This window comes from Silene latifolia, chromosome Y (assembly GCF_048544455.1).
Source record: "Silene latifolia isolate original U9 population chromosome Y, ASM4854445v1, whole genome shotgun sequence".
Lineage (NCBI taxonomy): Eukaryota > Viridiplantae > Streptophyta > Magnoliopsida > Caryophyllales > Caryophyllaceae > Silene > Silene latifolia.
This window is the reverse complement of record NC_133538.1, coordinates 468,110,236-468,127,843: the sequence shown is the minus strand read 5'-3', so window position 1 is coordinate 468,127,843 and position 17,608 is coordinate 468,110,236. Positions and strand designations below refer to the sequence as shown.

The following is a 17,608-nucleotide window of genomic DNA, read 5'->3' as shown; positions in this document are numbered from 1 at the left end:
GTAGATGATCTCCATGTCATAGTCTCCGATAAGCTCCATCAACCATCTCTGTCGCATGTTAAGCTCCTTCTGAGTGTAGATATACTTTAAGCTCTTATCATCAGAAAACACCTTAAAAGTTGCACCATAAAGATAGTGCCTCCAAATATTAAGAGCGAAAACAACTGCACTCAGCTCCAGGTCAAGAGTAGGTAAGTTCTCCTCATATGGCTTCAGCTGCCTCGAAGCATAAGCGATGACTTTCCCTGCCTGCATCAAAACACAACCAAGACCGTTCTTTGAAGCATCGGTATATACCTCAAAGTTCTCACATCCCTCTGGCAAAGCTAGGATAGGAGTTGTGGTCAAGCGTTCCTTTAAGGTCTGAAACGCCGTCTCACAACTCTCGTCCCAAACAAATCTGGTCTCTTTCCTCATCAAAGACATCATGGGCCGTGCTATGGTAGAGAAATCTTTCAAGAATCTCCTGTAGTAACCAGCAAGGCCTAAGAAACTCCGAATCTCAGCAACATTCTTCGGTGATTCCCACTTGGTTACGGCCTCAATCTTACTAGGATCCACAGATACCCCCTTCTTAGATATCACATGGCCTAGAAAAGCCACTTCCTCCAACCAGAACTCGCACTTAGATAGCTTGGCATAAAGTTGATTCTCTCTCAGAGTCTGCAAGACTATCCTCAAGTGCTCCTTATGCTCTTCCTTAGTCTTAGAATAGACTAAGATATCATCGATGAAGACAACCACGAACCTGTCCAAGAACGGTGTAAAGATCTGGTTCATCAAATCCATGAAAGCTGATGGTGCATTGGTCAACCCAAAAGGCATCACGACGTCCTCATAGTGACCATATCGAGATCGAAACGCGGTCTTAGGAATATTCCCATCTGATATCCTCAGCTGATGATAGCCTGACCTCAGATCAATCTTGGAAAACACACGTGCTCCACTTAGCTGATCAAACAGGTCATCAATCCTAGGTAAAGGATACTTGTTCTTCACTGTGACACGATTCAGCTCTCGGTAATCGATGCACAGTCTCATACTCCCATCTTTCTTCTTTACAAAAAGAACTGGGGCTCCCCACGGTGATACACTAGGCCTGATATAACCCTTGCCTAGCAACTCATGTATCTGCTTTTTCAACTCTGCTAACTCCTTAGGTGCCATACGGTAAGGTGCTTTGGATATTGGACCTGTTCCCGGTTTAAGCTCCACGCTGAAATCAACATCCCTCTTGGGAGGCAAACTCGGTATCTCCTCAGGAAAGACATCTTCGAACTATCTCACCACAGGTATCTCAGAAGCTGTCGGTGGCTCTACTCGGTCATCCCTCACATGACAGAGAATCAAGGGGCACTACTTCCTCAAACATGACTTTAAAGTCATCACAGCTATGAACTTACACTTAGGTTTCACCACAAACCCTCTATAAGACACCCTAACACCCTTAGGCCCCTTTAAAGACACTCTCTTTTGCCGACAATCTATCCTGGCATCATACTTACCCAACTAATCCATCCCAACAATCACCTCAAACCCATCCATAGGAAACTCTAACAGATCTATCGGTAAATCTACCCCTCCAACCACCATAGACACACCCTTATACAACTTGAGACATGACACCGACTCCCCTAAAGGTATGAACACATCATCTTTTACAACCTCAAACTTACTCAAACCCATTGACATGGCATGACCCTTAGACACAAAAGAGTGTGTAGCCCCTAAATCAAACAAAACAAAGGATGGTACATTATGAACGAGAAAGGTACCGGTAACTACATGACCATCATCCTGTGCTTCCTGTTTGTCCATCATGAAAAGCTTCCCACTGTTTTTCTGTCCTCCACCCTGGGTGATGTTGTTGTTCTGACGTTGATATGACCCACCACCACTGCGGTTATAACTGCCCTGGTAGCCATGTTCACCTCTGTTGCCCCATGATCCTCCCGGTCGGTTACTAGCAAAGCTTTGAGTTGGCCCCTGAGAGAAATTCCCTTGCCGAGCTCCTGAACCAGTACCGGGCCTGTAACTTGTGCATTCCCGTCTCCTGTGGCCTACACCACCGTATTTGAAGCATGTAAGGTTAGAGTTATCACTCACACTCCGATCTCCATTCTTTCCCCAGCCATGAGATCCCCCCGAGAAACAAGCTCCACCAGAAAAAGCCTTTGCATGATTGAAGTTCCCTTTCTTGTTGGCCGACTGACAGTTGCTTCCACTGTCAGCTTTCCTCTTTTCAGCAGCAGTCTTCTCATCAATCTCTCTTGAGAGATCCACCATTCTCTCAGCTTGGCCCGCTCTCAGGTACACTTCCTTAAGGTCAGTAGCAACCTAAGCTGGCATACGACTCACAATCTTGGCAGATAAACCCCTCTCAAAACGGAGAGCTAAACCCACGGTCCTAGCTGCATGTCGTCAACATAACGAGATAGCTCCATAAACTGGTGATAGTAGTCAGTGATTGTCATCTCCTCAGTCATGGTGAAGGAATCAAACTCGGATCTCATCTTGTGTCGGATATGCTCCGGTACAAACTATTCTCTCATAGCGCTCTTCAACCCGGACCAAGGAATAGCTCCCAGACCCTCAGCCTGGTAATAAGCTCTAGCATCTTCCTTGACGTTTTGCCACCACACTGCAGCTTCACCTCTCAGGTAGTACACTACCTGCTCGACGATCATGTCTTCGGGGCACTTAACCATTTCCATGAGAACTTCAATCTCACGGTGCCACTTCTCGAGTAGCTTTGGTTCACCTACCCCTTCATATGTGGGAGGGTTGAAGCGAGCAATGATGATGCTGAACTGAGTAGCATCCATCGGCTTCTCATTCCCTTTCCCACATTTCGGAGAGCTTCAAGGAGAGCCACTTGTTGCTCAATCATGTGAGCAACCTCATCAAGAGTCATCTCAGAAGCTTGGATCTGTGTGGGGGTTCTTTTGGGCGGCATTTTGAGCTGATAAGAAACAAGGGAACGTAAGCACAAAAGCCTATGGCTCAAAATGTAACACTCTTCCGCCAAAGGAACACTCGGCCGAGTATACTACAATACTCGGTCGAGTAACGACTACTCGGTCGAGTATCCTAGATACTCGGTCGAGAATTCGACTCCAGTAGCTAATGTCAAAACCCCAGAAATAACACTCAGTCGAGTAAAAACAATACTCGGCCGAGTAGTCACTACTCGGTCAAGTATACATTATTACTCGGTCGAGTAAACACATACAGTAACCATTTCTACTCACTGCCAAAAAATACTCGGTCGAGTGCTTGGTTGCTCGTCCGAGTACTCCCTACTCGGTCGAGTACCTGCCCTGCTCGGCCGAGCCATACTGTAGACGGGTTTAAACAGTAAAAGTCCCCAATCATGCTTTCTATTTCCCCCATCAGACATGTATCAACAGGAACTGAATGCCATGTTATAAACATATAATCATACAAATCATGCACAAGTTTAATCCGATACACCAAAAGTTTATAAACCCGTCCCCTCAACTATTTCTCAAATCACCAACTACAAATCCCACATATACATTCCTCAGCCATCAATTATCATCAACAGGAACCTTCACCAACATGCACATACAAGACACAACTCTCATCACACTTCCCCATGTGACCGGCTCGAGTTAATGAGGGCCAAGTTGCGACTCCGGGACGTCTCCCGAGTATTTGCGGTAGCTCCAAACAACTCTCCTCGGGTTCATTTATTTAGACTCCCTAAGTTCATTAGATTCATTGTTTTAGGTGCCGGAATCTTCGGCTCTGATACCACTTTGTAACACCCCCTCATACCAATGTGCCTTACCAGGACCACCCTACCATGAAAGTGTGTTACCATCTCGCTTTCCCGAGGTTAGTACATATCAAAAGCGTCTGAACTGAGCACATTTATTAAATGCCATAAAGGGTTAAAGTTTACATCCACCAAAATCCAAAAACTGATTCAACAAATACAACTTCAATGTCTGACAACTAATGAAATCAAAACTAAGACTCGGACGGTGATGCTATGACAGGTGATAACAACGCTCCCATGACTGCCCCAAGCTCACCACTAGCAATACCTGTCAAGCCTGCTCACCATCCCCGAATGGATCACCGCAGATTCCACAAACAACAACGGGGTCAGTATTACTCAATCAATATAAGACAGACAAACGAGATACTAGCTGATCGTCCTCCAACCCCAGTCTGTCGATCTCACACAGTAACCGACTACACACCAAAGTGTGTAGCCCTGCCAGATTACCCATCACAACAGGTAATCCTCGCTGCCAGTGGGTGACCGCAGCCGCTCCCACCTTGTCCAGCTCATCAACGAGCGACTAACAATCCCTGTCCCTTAATGTGCACATCCCCTCCCGTGGCGGGTTCCACGGAGGGAGAACTAGGGTGTGAAGCCACTCCCACAAGTGACTCCACCACAATCACAATCACACAACATTACAGCCGTCACAACATCCCCACATCAACACCGTCACCACAACACTCATACTCCGATGATCAGCAGATAACAATATTTATAAAACAACATGTCTTAACAATGAACAGTAAACTGGGTAGGGAAACCCTACCTTAGCAATCAACAGTAGAATGAAACTCGGACAATCAGAAAGGCTCCTCTACGAAGTCTTCTCCTAAACAATAATCACATAACACAATTACACATTGCACAATCCCCCATATTCACAATTCCATATATGTATACAGTAACCCCAAAGAATACAAATAACATAGAGATAGAACTTACCAACAGTAGAATGAGGAATTATACGCAAGAACCACGAAGATTACACACACAACGTTGCTATGGAATGATTAGGAAGTGATTAGTGAGTGATTAGGGTAAACGTAGAAATGATGAAGTTTGAAATGAGGTTTTAGAAACTGACGCGGGATATAAAAATAACCTTAAACATTCCCTAATCAAACCGTCAAAATACGCCTCGCCAGACCGGATACTCGGTCGAGTAAAGTGTATACTCGGCCGAGTATCCTCTACTCGGTCGAGTATCCACTATACCGGCCGCGTATTCCTCTGCAGAACCGAAACACACCATACCAACAGCACTACTCGGCCGAGTAGGCTCTACTCGGTCGAGTAGTCACTTAAGAAAATCCGTAGTATTACAATGATGATGATGATGATAATGATGATGATGAAGATGATGATGATGAAGATGATGATGAGTATTTGGCGGTTTACATTGACGATGAAGATCTAGTTGAGTCTTTGGCGTAATAAATTGACGATGAAAATGTGAGATTTAGATTGATGGATGAAGAGATGAAGAAATTTTTATTTATTATATATATATATATGTAATTTTAGTGATTTACGAGTATAAATCTAGTCTTTTATGAGTGTAACTTTAGTCTTCTACGAGTGTAACGTTAGTACTTGATAGCGTGATTTTGAATATATTAATTTGAATTTATGTAGTTTTTGGACAAGTTTATGTAACTTTAATGTTATATGAGTATAACTTTTGTTCTTGATGGTGTAACTTTTGTCCTTTATGACTAACTTTAATTTTTTTATAAGCGTAACTTTTTTATAAGTGCAACTTTAGTTTTTTATGAATGTAACTTTAGTATAATTTAATTAATGAGTAATTAATTATTTAGTTACAAGTAAAAAGGGTGTAACCTCAAGTGAATATGGTGTAACTTCAATTAAGATATAGCGTTTTACGAGTGTAACTTTAGTATTTTACGAGTGTAACTTTAATACTTAATAGTGTAATTTTATACTACAAATTGATTTTGTCGCATATTATTTCGAATATTTGTAATTTTAGCATAAGTTTATATAATTTTAGTAATTTATGAGTGTAACTTTAGTCTTTTACGGGTGTAACTCTAGCCTTTTACGGGTGAAACTTTAGTCTTTTATGAGCGTAACTTTCGTGTATTTTAATTAGTGAGTAATTAATTATTTAGTTTCAAGTAAAAAAGGTGTAACTTCAAGTGAATATGTTGTTACTTCAATTAAGATATAGTGTTTTACGAGTGTAACTTTAATCCCTCACAGTGTCATTTTATGTTGGAACTTCCGGAAAATTAGCAGTACTCAAAATTTAAAAATTCAATTGTATAAGAAAACATTACCACTGTGTTGGGCTCGAAAAAATAATAAATTTACACTTTTGTTTCGCCGTAATCAGAGTCCGAATGAAGATTTACGGGGTATTTTAAAAACCCGCTTTTATTTTACGCGGGTATGAAATTTCGTTTTTTACATCTTATATTTTGATATTTGAAATATAAATAAATCAGATTAATTTAATAAATTAATTGATAAGAAAGAGAAAGTAATTGATTAGATAAATTGGAAATTGAATTTACTAGAGACAAAGCATTAATTGCATGTTTGTTGAGTGTTTTTTTATTTTAATCTCAACCATTAATTTTGTATGATCTAATGGTAGAGATGAGAACTTAGGGATATATATATATACATATATATATGTATATATATATACATATATATATAGAGAGAGATAGGATCATGTAAGTCCTACCTTTTAGGTTGAGTCCATAAGTCCTAGTTTAAGCCTTTGGATGACAAAGATGAAGGGCCAAGATTAGATCAAAATAAGGGAATGAAAGGTTAGGATTAAATTAAAATATGTGGCTGAGAGTGATCCTATATAAACCCTCATTTCTCTCATTTCACTCACTACCTCTCACAACTACTCCTCATGCTTCTCTCTCCTCCTTATATTCTCTCCCTAAACAAACCCTAAATCTCCCCAACCACCACCTCCTCTCCTCTCCTCTCGCCTACCACGACCACCACAACTACCACTGCCACCATCACCTCGCAGCCGCCAACCAGCCGCCTATCCTCCTCTACCGCGCCGCCTCCTCACCCTGCCGCCTCCTTTTTTTGTTTTCTCCAGATCTAAGCCAACGCCGCCACCCTTTCCATGCTGCCAACGTCCACAAATTCAGCCAACGCCGTCGTCCCCAAATGCAGCTAACCCGCCGACTTCTCCTTTCTCTCTTTTTTTTCAGATCTGAAAAAATTAATGGTGGTTGTTGGTTGTTGATGAGTGAATTCTTTGGGGTTGTTGATGGTGTTGCCGTGGTGGGTTTTTTCAGTTTTTTTTTTTTTATTGGCTGTGTGGGTGATAATGGTGGTGGTTGTGGTGTTTTAGTGCGTGGTTGGTCTGCCCGTCCTTTTTTTTTGTTCAAATCTGAAATAATAAGTAATTGGGGTTGTTTTTGGTTGTTGCGGTTTGGAGGTGGTGGTCCTGTGGTGGTTGGGGTAGGAGGTGATAAGATGATAGTGGTGGTGGTTCATAAAAGAAGAGTTATAGTTACACTTTCGCGATTAAAGTTACAAATTCAATGACTGGAGTTACAAATTCAAGGACTGGAGTTACAAATTCAAGTACTCCAGTTACACTCGTAGAACAATAAAATTACATCTCTATTGACTAAAGTTACATTCTTGTAAAACAAAAGTTACACTTGAAAGGATTAACATTACAATAGTAATGTATAATAATTCTAATTTGTACATAAAATCAATATATAACTAAAGTTACAATTTCAACGACTAAAATTACACTTGAAAGGGGTAAAGTTACACTCGTAAAAGTATATAAATTCAAATTTATGCATAGAAACCACCACACGACTAAAGTTACACCTAAAACGACTAAAATTACACTTGTAAGGTAGTAAAGTTACACTCCTAATATTACATAAATTCAAATATATATATATATATATATATATATATATATATATATATATATATATATATATATATATATATATATATATATATATATAACTGGTTGAAACATTGTAGATGCGCCACGTGTCAACTCATCCATAAATACACATATTAATTACAGCTGAAATTAAATACAAACATATAAATGCTGTATAAATCACAGCAAAATATTAATTACTCCCTCCGTACCAGACCAATGGTTACACTTACCTAATAAGGCCGTACCACACCAATGATAACATACTATAAATAGGCTGTTTTTTTTACAATAATACCCTTATATTCTCCTTATATTTACACAATGACCACTTGTGGCCCACTCACCAACCCAATAATTTAATCCTTTATATTCACTTTACTTTCCATCTTTGCCCCTACTTTTACTCTCTTTTCTTAAATATCCCATTTTTTACCATGTTACCATTGGTGTGGTACGGAGGAAATATAATTTAATAAATTTTATTATAAAATTAAATTTAATAATTACGACGATTTGATTCTAAATTTACTAAAATTTATTTTGATAAAAAATCTAAAATGTAAATAATTACATTCATTGTGAAAAATGCTTTCAATTGAGTATAATTTTCATTATATTTATTGAAATATTTATTTTGATATGTAGAGATGATTAAAATGAGTGTCTCACAATGTTTTATATTTATGTAAAAAACAATTTGAGAAAGTTATAAAATTTAGACTATTAAATCCATTAACAAAAATATATTTGAAAGAGTCATTGTATGTATTAAAAACACAACTTTTAAAAAAACTATTAAGAGATAAGTTTTTATAGTCTAGGAATGAAAAAAATTATATTGGACAAATTAAATACATATGAGATTTTGATAGGTTTCAATAGTGTGATAACGAGTATGTGTACGAGTGTGTATGTATATAGTGATCGCGAGTGCATTTGAATAATCAAAACAAAAGTAATGATTATTAAGTAATATAGTATTATAAACGACAAAAAGTAGAAAACACGTTATATTTTTCTTTAATATCTTTAATTAAATATGTATAAGTCAAATATAAAATATTGATTATGACTAACCCAATACTCCGTATTACTTTTAGTTAAATATTTTATATGTTATCTTTTAAATACTTTGAGGTTAAAACATCAAAAAATAATATTTGAGAAAGTTCTACCTATTATATTTACAAGTAATAAACTCTTAAACATCATTATATATAATTGCTTAAAAAAATAAAAGGTGCAAATTTCTCATAGATATGTTTGACTCATGTTACATGCAAGACACAATCAAAACATTTGAATAAGTTGAGTTTGGACTCCATATGTTTGATAGATAAATGTCATATGTTATACATAAAAAATTAAAAATTACATAAAATTATGTTCCATCATTTTGAATAAATATTAATTGATTTGAGACATAAAGTATTGTAAAATGAGATAATTTGAGAACTTATTGTTGATTGTTGTATTATTCGAATAAATTTTATTTTGATTAATATGATATTTCACCAGTTACAAATTTATTTATAAAACGTTGATCATGCATAATTAATTATTACTTATTTTGTTTTAATTAAAACTCTTATGTATGTTGTTTTAAAACATTGAAGTTAAACCTAAAAATATTAAATTTGAGAAAAAAAAATTTATAAGCGAAAATATTGAAGGTTATATATGAATTATATAATTTTTCTTCAGTTATAATCATAAAATATTAAAACAGGCCGCGCGAAGCGCCGGATACTACCTAGTTTATTTATTAAAAATTACATTTTTATAACATAAATTGAAATTTTTGTGAATAAAATGGGTTGAAACGGTTGAAGTTACACTTTACAAGTTAAAGTTACACTCAAAAGTCATTAAATGAATAAAGTTACAGTCATAATATAGTAGAGTTACACTAAAAAAATGTGTGGCTGAGAATAGGACTTAGGGACTCAACCAAAATGAGGGACTTACGAACCTATATATATATATATATATATATATATATATATATATATATATATATATATATATATATATATATATATATACTCCACCAAGGAAAACTCTGTACAAGATTTTCTTCTTTTTATATAATCCTTTATTCTTAGCTTCATTGCTAAAATACACCACTAATTCTACTAGTAATTTTCTAAGTTTCGTCAGATTATCAATACTTCCATCTCACCATAAAATCAACTTTAGAAAATCAAATATACAAATAATACTAACTAAAATAATAGAGAACAATCATGATAATTCAGCATCTATAAATTATTTTTATCACACAATGACAAATAATTGCACCATCACGCTTGTGCAATAAAATTAATGCATTAGAGTCCATTGTGACATACTCTAAACTCCAGTAAGTAACTCATTCCTGAACATTACGGTTATTAAATTCCAAATCTCTCACCTTTACACTAGAATATTAACTATACAACCATAATAACCCATCCCAAAACAACTAAACATGAAAATAAGTACTTGATGTGACTCCTAACTGCACACATTTAGTCCCATAATTGAGCCCATTTTGCATACTAATATAACATTCCATAGTCATTTTATCCGTCAAATGCTTCCTATTTTGCTTTCCTAGTACATTTCGTATGTTTTGTAGGAAAGAAGACAATTAGGCGGAAATTACCATCTCCCATGCATATTTAGAAGTTTTTTGATGATATTAGATGGACTAGTATGAAGAGGAAGCAAGAATGGTGATCAGGGATGTAGGAATAAAGAGTATATAGAAGGACCATAGGGTTAAAAGCAAGGATGACGAGAAGGAAGTCATTGGAAAAAGAAATTGCTCGAAACAAAACCATGGATTGCTCCTTTGGCTCTGTAAGTATGATAGATGAAACGGCGTCGAAAAACCAAGTGATTTAGGCTTTTGAATCACTCTAATAGGAGTCCGGATGAGAAAATGACGTCCGTTTTACAATTCGAGCTCAAATAGAGAAATTGTCCGCCAGGACGAGCGTCCCGAGACCCAATTCGCTCGTCTCCTGCAGGACGAGCATCTCCCCTTCAAAGACGCTCGGATTGTTTGACATACAAGAATGAAGAAGAACACTGCTTTGAGATCCGAGCGTCCCGTGCTTGATCCGCTCGTCTCCCCACCTCTGATCAGGCGTCCCACCCACAATCCGCTCGGATTCTTTCACAGTGCAAAACGTCCTCTTCCTTGTTCCACTCGAGATGCGCATAATTCTGAAAGACTAGCAAAAAGGAGACTAGCATCTTTCTTTGAGAGGAGCATTTCCCTACTCCACAATTAGCATTGTTATTTACTAATTTACCCTTACTTAACCTAATGATATACTACTATATATACCCCATTTGTAATGCTCTCTAAAACCAAGTTCCCTTAGATTAGAACCAAGTTTTCTTAGATTAAATCAAATTTCCTTAGATTAGATTAGGAGTAGATTAGAATAGATTATCCTTTAATCTTTCCACAAAATTTCACATTAATCTCTCCTTAATTATTGTTCAAGTTTATTACTTTTGGGTAATTGAAGATTATTGGGTTATTATTGGAGAATTGACAACTCTTCATCAATCAATCAAGTTCTCTTCTTTTATTCTTTGCTTTATTATTTGGATCATCTCAAGTTTGGTATAATTCCTTTACTCTTTACTCTTTATTGTTTATTTCCTTAAGCTCTTATCATGCTCATACTTGTTGTAATGATTGACACCATTAATGACATGTTTTCCATAATAATGAGTGAGTGGTTTTCTTTAGCTAGAATTAATGGGTAATTAGGGGAAACCAACATGGGGATTAATCATGCTTAATTTAATATGTTTTCATAATTAAATTGCTTGCTTGTTGTGATGTCAACCTATGCACATGTTATGTTTGATGAAATGCTAAGCCTATGAATCCTTGCATTTATAACCATCTCTTATCTATTCAACTTGACTTGTAAGATATAAACTAACTCGAGTCTTGTTAGACCATGCATAAAAGTGATTAGGAGGAAAGTAAGTTGACTTGTAGGTGTTGTACAATCTAATCGATTCGGCTCCGGGACCCAACTCTTCCTAAGAACCGTAAGACATAAACCAACTCAGTTCCTTTACAACATTAATTGCTTGCAACTTTGTGAACATGTTTGTATGATCAACTCCCATGAATCCCCTATGAACCCATGATATCCTAGCACCTTTAATTACTTGTTTACACCCTTTTTTGCTTTATTGCTTGTTTTATTTTATCGCTTGCATTAGTTTAGACACAACTACAAACCCAAACAAATTGTGACACTAGCATAAATTAAGATAGATAGACTTAGAACCCAAATCACACCGTTCCATGGATCGACCTCGATTTACCACTAACTAGTTGTTTGTTGAGTATTATAAATATGTTCTGATTGGGTGTACAACGACACGCTCACGTCAAAAATAGCGCCGTTGTCGGGGACGGTGTTATGTGATTAAGTTCTAGTTTGTTTTTCTATTTTAGTTGTGCTTTAACCTTGAGGAACTTGTTCCTCAAGGTTCGTACTTACCGTTTTTGTGTAGTTTTCTTGGTTGTAGTTGTTTCCTTGTTTTAGCTATGATGGCTCAAGACTTGACATATAGAGTATGTGGTGGATCTTTTGAGTATGACTATGGGTATGGGAAGTTTGAGGAGCAAGTCAACACAAACCTACCTTACTACTCATACAATGAAAATCCTAACTACTACCCCAATTTTTCCCACCAAAATCACCACACCCAATATCAACAACAACCATCCACCCAAAACTCATTTTACAACCAATTCGAAATGCCACAATATGACCACTTTCACACCCACCCACAACAAAAAGATGAGCCCAACTTTGACATTCAAGATATGGCTCTCCAAATGATGGGAGGCCAACAAAATTTCTTCAAACAAATTCTAGAGGAGAGCCAAAATAGGAACAATGTTCTCCAAAGCATTGTTACCCATGGTGAGGAGTTGGCAATTCGAATTGCCCAAATGAAAGCAACCTAAGAAACAACCCAAACAAACACTCTACACCAATCCTTGAGCATTGAACATGAATATGAATTTGAGGCAATGACCTTTGATGAAGAAGATGTGAAGTGGGAAGAGCTAATCTCCTTGAGCTCTTGTGAGTACGAAAGTGTGGTATTTGATGAGGAAGATGTGAGGTTGAGTAAGCCAAATACTCTTAGCCTTTTTGAGTATGAGGGTGTGACTTTTGATGTGAACATTGAGGTATTAGAGAAAGAGTTAATGAGGAGGAGTGAAGCCCCCATTTATGATTCATATGGAGATAACAATGATGACAAGCTTATGGAAGAAGCTTATGCGGAATATGTGTCTTTCAAGGACTCATGGAATGAAGAAGAGGAATGGAGTTGTGATATTGCCTCACTTGAAGACCCCATCCTTGAGAAGTTTGAGGTATGCTTCCATGAGGAAGATGAGTATCTATTTCCTATTGACCATGAAGACCTTTTTGCACCCACCATGGAACCTATGATTGTTGGAGATGATATGGTGGATATTCTCCAAAAAGTCAAATCATCATATAAAGGGTACTTGGTAGAAAAGCTCAAGAACAAAATTGAAAATGAGCTTACTTGTGGAGACTTGGCACCCACAATCTCAATTCCAAAGCTACATCATCATCATTGTTATAAGAATTCTCCTTCTACTCTTGAATGATTGATAAATCCAAATGCTATCGACATATTTGAAGGAGAAGGGAGAGAATGGAAGCCTCCCAATGACAAGAATTTTAATCTTGCTAATTTGGAGAGCCAAAAAGGCTATGATAAAAAGGCCAAGGTGAAGGGGAGAAATTTCAATGAAAAGCCCCTTGTGGAGGATTGGCTCTATTGTATTTTAAAGTGGCCATGGTTATATCTTTGCTTATTTGAGGATTGTGCTCAAGCCTTTGACCGGTTATTGAGAGCATTGAGCAACATGGACAACATCAATAGCCATGGCAACAAGGGATGAGTTTGGTGGAGTCCTCCCTCAAACCACCATTTGTAAGATATCCTTTCCTTTGACTTTGCATTACATTTACACTTGCATTTGGTTATATACATAAACATTTAGCTTGCATTTGTGTTATATTGCATTTACATTAGTTAGTTCATATAGTATAGTTTGCATTGTAATATATCTCACATGATTAGATTAGTTTGAATTGTATTTATTTCACATGATTCCTGTAGATAGTTGCATATAGATTAGAATTCATGCATAGTCACTAATGGCCAAACCTATTCATTTCTACACTGGAGATAGTGTTTAAATCGGTTTGGAGAGGTTTGATCATAGGTGACCACAGTTTAATAGAAATCATGCATCATTTAGTGTAATGAAGATTGCATTCATTAGTTATATATTCCATATAGAATTGCATTTTGTTAGCGCATGCATTCATTCAAATCATATTATTGCATTTGTACTTTATTTCAACAAAATCAAAAATCCAAAAAAATGTATTTCCTTTTTATTCCTACTCCTACATGTACATTGAGGACAATGTCCAAAATAAAGTGGGGGATGGGAATTTATATTCCAAAAATGCATAAAAATTGAAAAAAATTCGAAAAATCACAAAAACATGTCTTTTAATTTCATAAAAACAAAATCCATAAAAATTTGAAAATTTCAAAAATCAAAAAACATGTTCTTTAATTTAGTAGCGTAGAATTTTATATACTTGTGTTTTTGTTCTCTTTTCACATAGATACAACACTACATTTGAGGCATTAGCAAGGGAAAATGAAGACCGCTTGGTATGATCGCTCTAATCTCTATTTCCCTTCCATTTATTTTTCATTATTTATATGAGGAGGATGGGCTTACATGTCAAGTAGGATATGGTGTATTTTGTTTTTGCGGTTTGTGTATCTATGTGTTGCTAGGAGTTGCATTTAGTTTATATGACATACTAGTTGGTAGAAGCATATGCATTAGGATGTGCATATGTTAGTTGCATCATGGCATGTAGTTCGCATGGTTAGAAACATTTTGCGAAACCGTCTATTTGGGAAGCTTGACAAGTGTATATAAGGCCCTTGTTGATGCTTTTTCTTCTTAAGACTTTGCTTGTTAGAATACTTGTAAAACACCGTAGGATGTGTCATGCTAGTATCCTTTGACCCATGGATTAAGGCCTAGTCAAGAGTACCTTGTGGTGTGATAACTCCTTGGCTACCATTTATTCCAAGGTGACCCTTGAAACCATGCATCTATCATCCATATTCTACCACATTTTTGTCATCAAAGGGAATGGGCACAAAAATTGTTCAAAATTTGAGTTCAAGCATTGAAATGAAAGTCAAAAAGTTTGCAAAATGTATCAAATGAAAAGAGGAGCAATAGACTCCTATGCTTCAAATATAAGGCACCCTCGTTACTAATTGGGGTGACTTTGAAAATGTTCAAAAGAAAATGTAAAAGTTGAAAGTTGTCACGTATTGAAATGCCAAAAATCAAAAGAAATGGCAAAAAGAAAGTGTTCTCAAAATGTCAAATGCCACAAGAAATTGGGGGGAAAAACAACAACAAAGGCAGACTCCCAAAATGAAACTCAAAAACTATTGATCCCTTTATCCATCTAATCCACTTTTGTGCATGGTAGAGAGGGGACGACCCTTCTTCTTGTCTAGGCAAGAAGGGAAATTCCGCGATCCTCCAGTGTTTCTAACACCATAGGGAGTCTACTTTTGACAAAAGCATTTAACGATTGAGGACAAAGGTACCCTAGCTTGACACAACTTGGAGTTGATTTATTGGTATCCTTCTAGGCTTAGTAGTTTGAAGAAACCGTATCTATGATGGAATGTGTACCCTTAGATTATTTCCCTTGTAGATAATTTCCGCCACTTAGATGAGGAAAGTGGCTATTCTTTTGTACATGCATCCATTACTTGTTTTGTGTGCTTTAATGCTTAGATGTATCGCCATTTTGGCAAGCCCCACCTTGCCTTGCAAGAAGGCAACCTACCTCATGGTTGTATTGTTATGAGTTGAAGGGGAGGAGTGAGACCCGCTAATTGTCTCACATCGGCTATATTAGTAGGTTAGTTTGAATAAGGGTCCTAGTTTTTGTCACCTCTTTAATCGGGACGAGTAAAGGTTCGGTTTGGGGATATTTGATGTGATTCATAATTGTGCACATTTAGTCCCATAATTGAGCCCATTTTCCATACTAATATAACATTCCATAGCCATTTTATCCGTCAAATGCTTCCTATTTTGCTTTCCTAGTACATTTCGTATGTTTTGCAGAAAAGAAGACAATTAGGCGGAAATTACCGTCTCCGATACATATTTAAAAACTTTTTGATGATATTAGATAGACTAGTATGAAGAATAGGCAAGAATGGTGATAAAGGATGTAGGAATAAATAGTATATAGAAGGACCATAGAGTTAAAAGCAAGGATGACGAGAAGGAAGTCATTGCAAGAAGAAATTGCTCGGAACCAAACCAAGGATTTCTCCTTTGGCTCTGAAAGTATGATAGATGAAACGGCATTGAAAAATCAAGTGATCGAGGCTTTTGAATCACTCTAATAGGAGTCCGGATGAGAAAATGACGTTCGTTTTACAATCCGAGCTCAAATAGAGAAACTGTCCGCCAGGACGAGCGTCCTGAGACCAAATCCGCTCGTCTCCTGCAGGACGAGCGTCTCCCCTTCAAAGATGCTCGGATTGTTTGACAGACAAGAATGAAGAAGAACACTGCTTTAAGATCCGAGCATCCCGTGCTTGATCCGCTTGTCTCCCCATGCTACAGTCCGAGCGTCCCGACCCACAATCTGCTCGGATTTCTTCACAGTGCAAAACATCCTCTTCCTTGTTCCACTCGAGATGCGCATATTTCTGAAAGACTAGCAAAAAGGAGACTAGCATCTTTCTTTGAGAGGAGCATTTCCCTACCAAACAATTAGCATTGTTATTTACTAATTTACCCTTGCTTAACCTAATGATATACTACTATATATACCCCATTTGTAATGCTCTCTAAAACCAAGTTCCCTTAGATTAGAACCAAGTTTTCTTAGATTAAATCAACTTTCCTTAGATTAGATTAGATTAGGAGTAGATTAGAATAGATTATCCTTTAATCTTTCCACAAAATTTCACATTAATCTCTCCTTAATTATTGTTCAAGTTTATTACTTTTGGGTAATTGAAGATTATTGGGTTATTATTGGAGAATTGACAACTCTTCATCAATCAATCAAGTTCTCTTCTTTTATTCTTTGCTTTATTATTTGGATCATCTCAAGTTTGGTATAATTCCTTTACTCTTTACTCTTTATTGTTTATTTCCTTAAGCTCTTATCATGCTCATACTTGTTGTAATGATTGACACCATTAATGACATGTTTTCCATAATAATGAGTGAGTGGTTTCCTTTAGCTAGGATTAATGGGTAATTAGGGGAAACCAACATGGGGATTAATCATGCTTAATTTAATATGTTTTCATAATTAAATTGCTTGCTTGTTGTGATGTCAACCTATGCACATGTTATGTTTGATGAAATGCTAAGCCTATGAATCCTTGCATTTATAACCATCTCTTATCTATTCAACTTGACTTGTAAGATATAAACCAACTCGAGTCTTGTTAGACCATGCATAAAAGTGATTAGGAGGAAAGTAAGTCGACTTGTAGGTGTTGTACAATCTAATCGATTCGGCTCCGGGACCCAACTCTTCCTAAGAAGCGTAAGACATAAACCAACTCAGTTCCTTTACAACATTAATTGCTTGCAACTTTGTGAACATGTTTGTATGATCAACTCCCATAAATCCCCTATGAACCCATGATATCCTAGCACCTTTAATTACTTGTAATACTCGAGTCCTCAAAAGAGAAAAAGT

At 36.8% G+C, this 17,608-nt stretch overlaps 1 long non-coding RNA gene across 1 annotated transcript; it reads right to left on the bottom strand.

The window, feature by feature from the left end:
* Positions 1-3,877: 3,877 nt before the first annotated feature.
* LOC141627201 (uncharacterized) lies at positions 3,878-4,653 on the bottom strand. The gene is made up of 2 exons (XR_012536754.1): positions 4,584-4,653; positions 3,878-4,082 (listed from the first exon to the last, which is right to left on the bottom strand). It is a non-coding gene; the product is annotated as an uncharacterized LOC141627201 (long non-coding RNA).
* Positions 4,654-17,608: the final 12,955 nt, after the last annotated feature.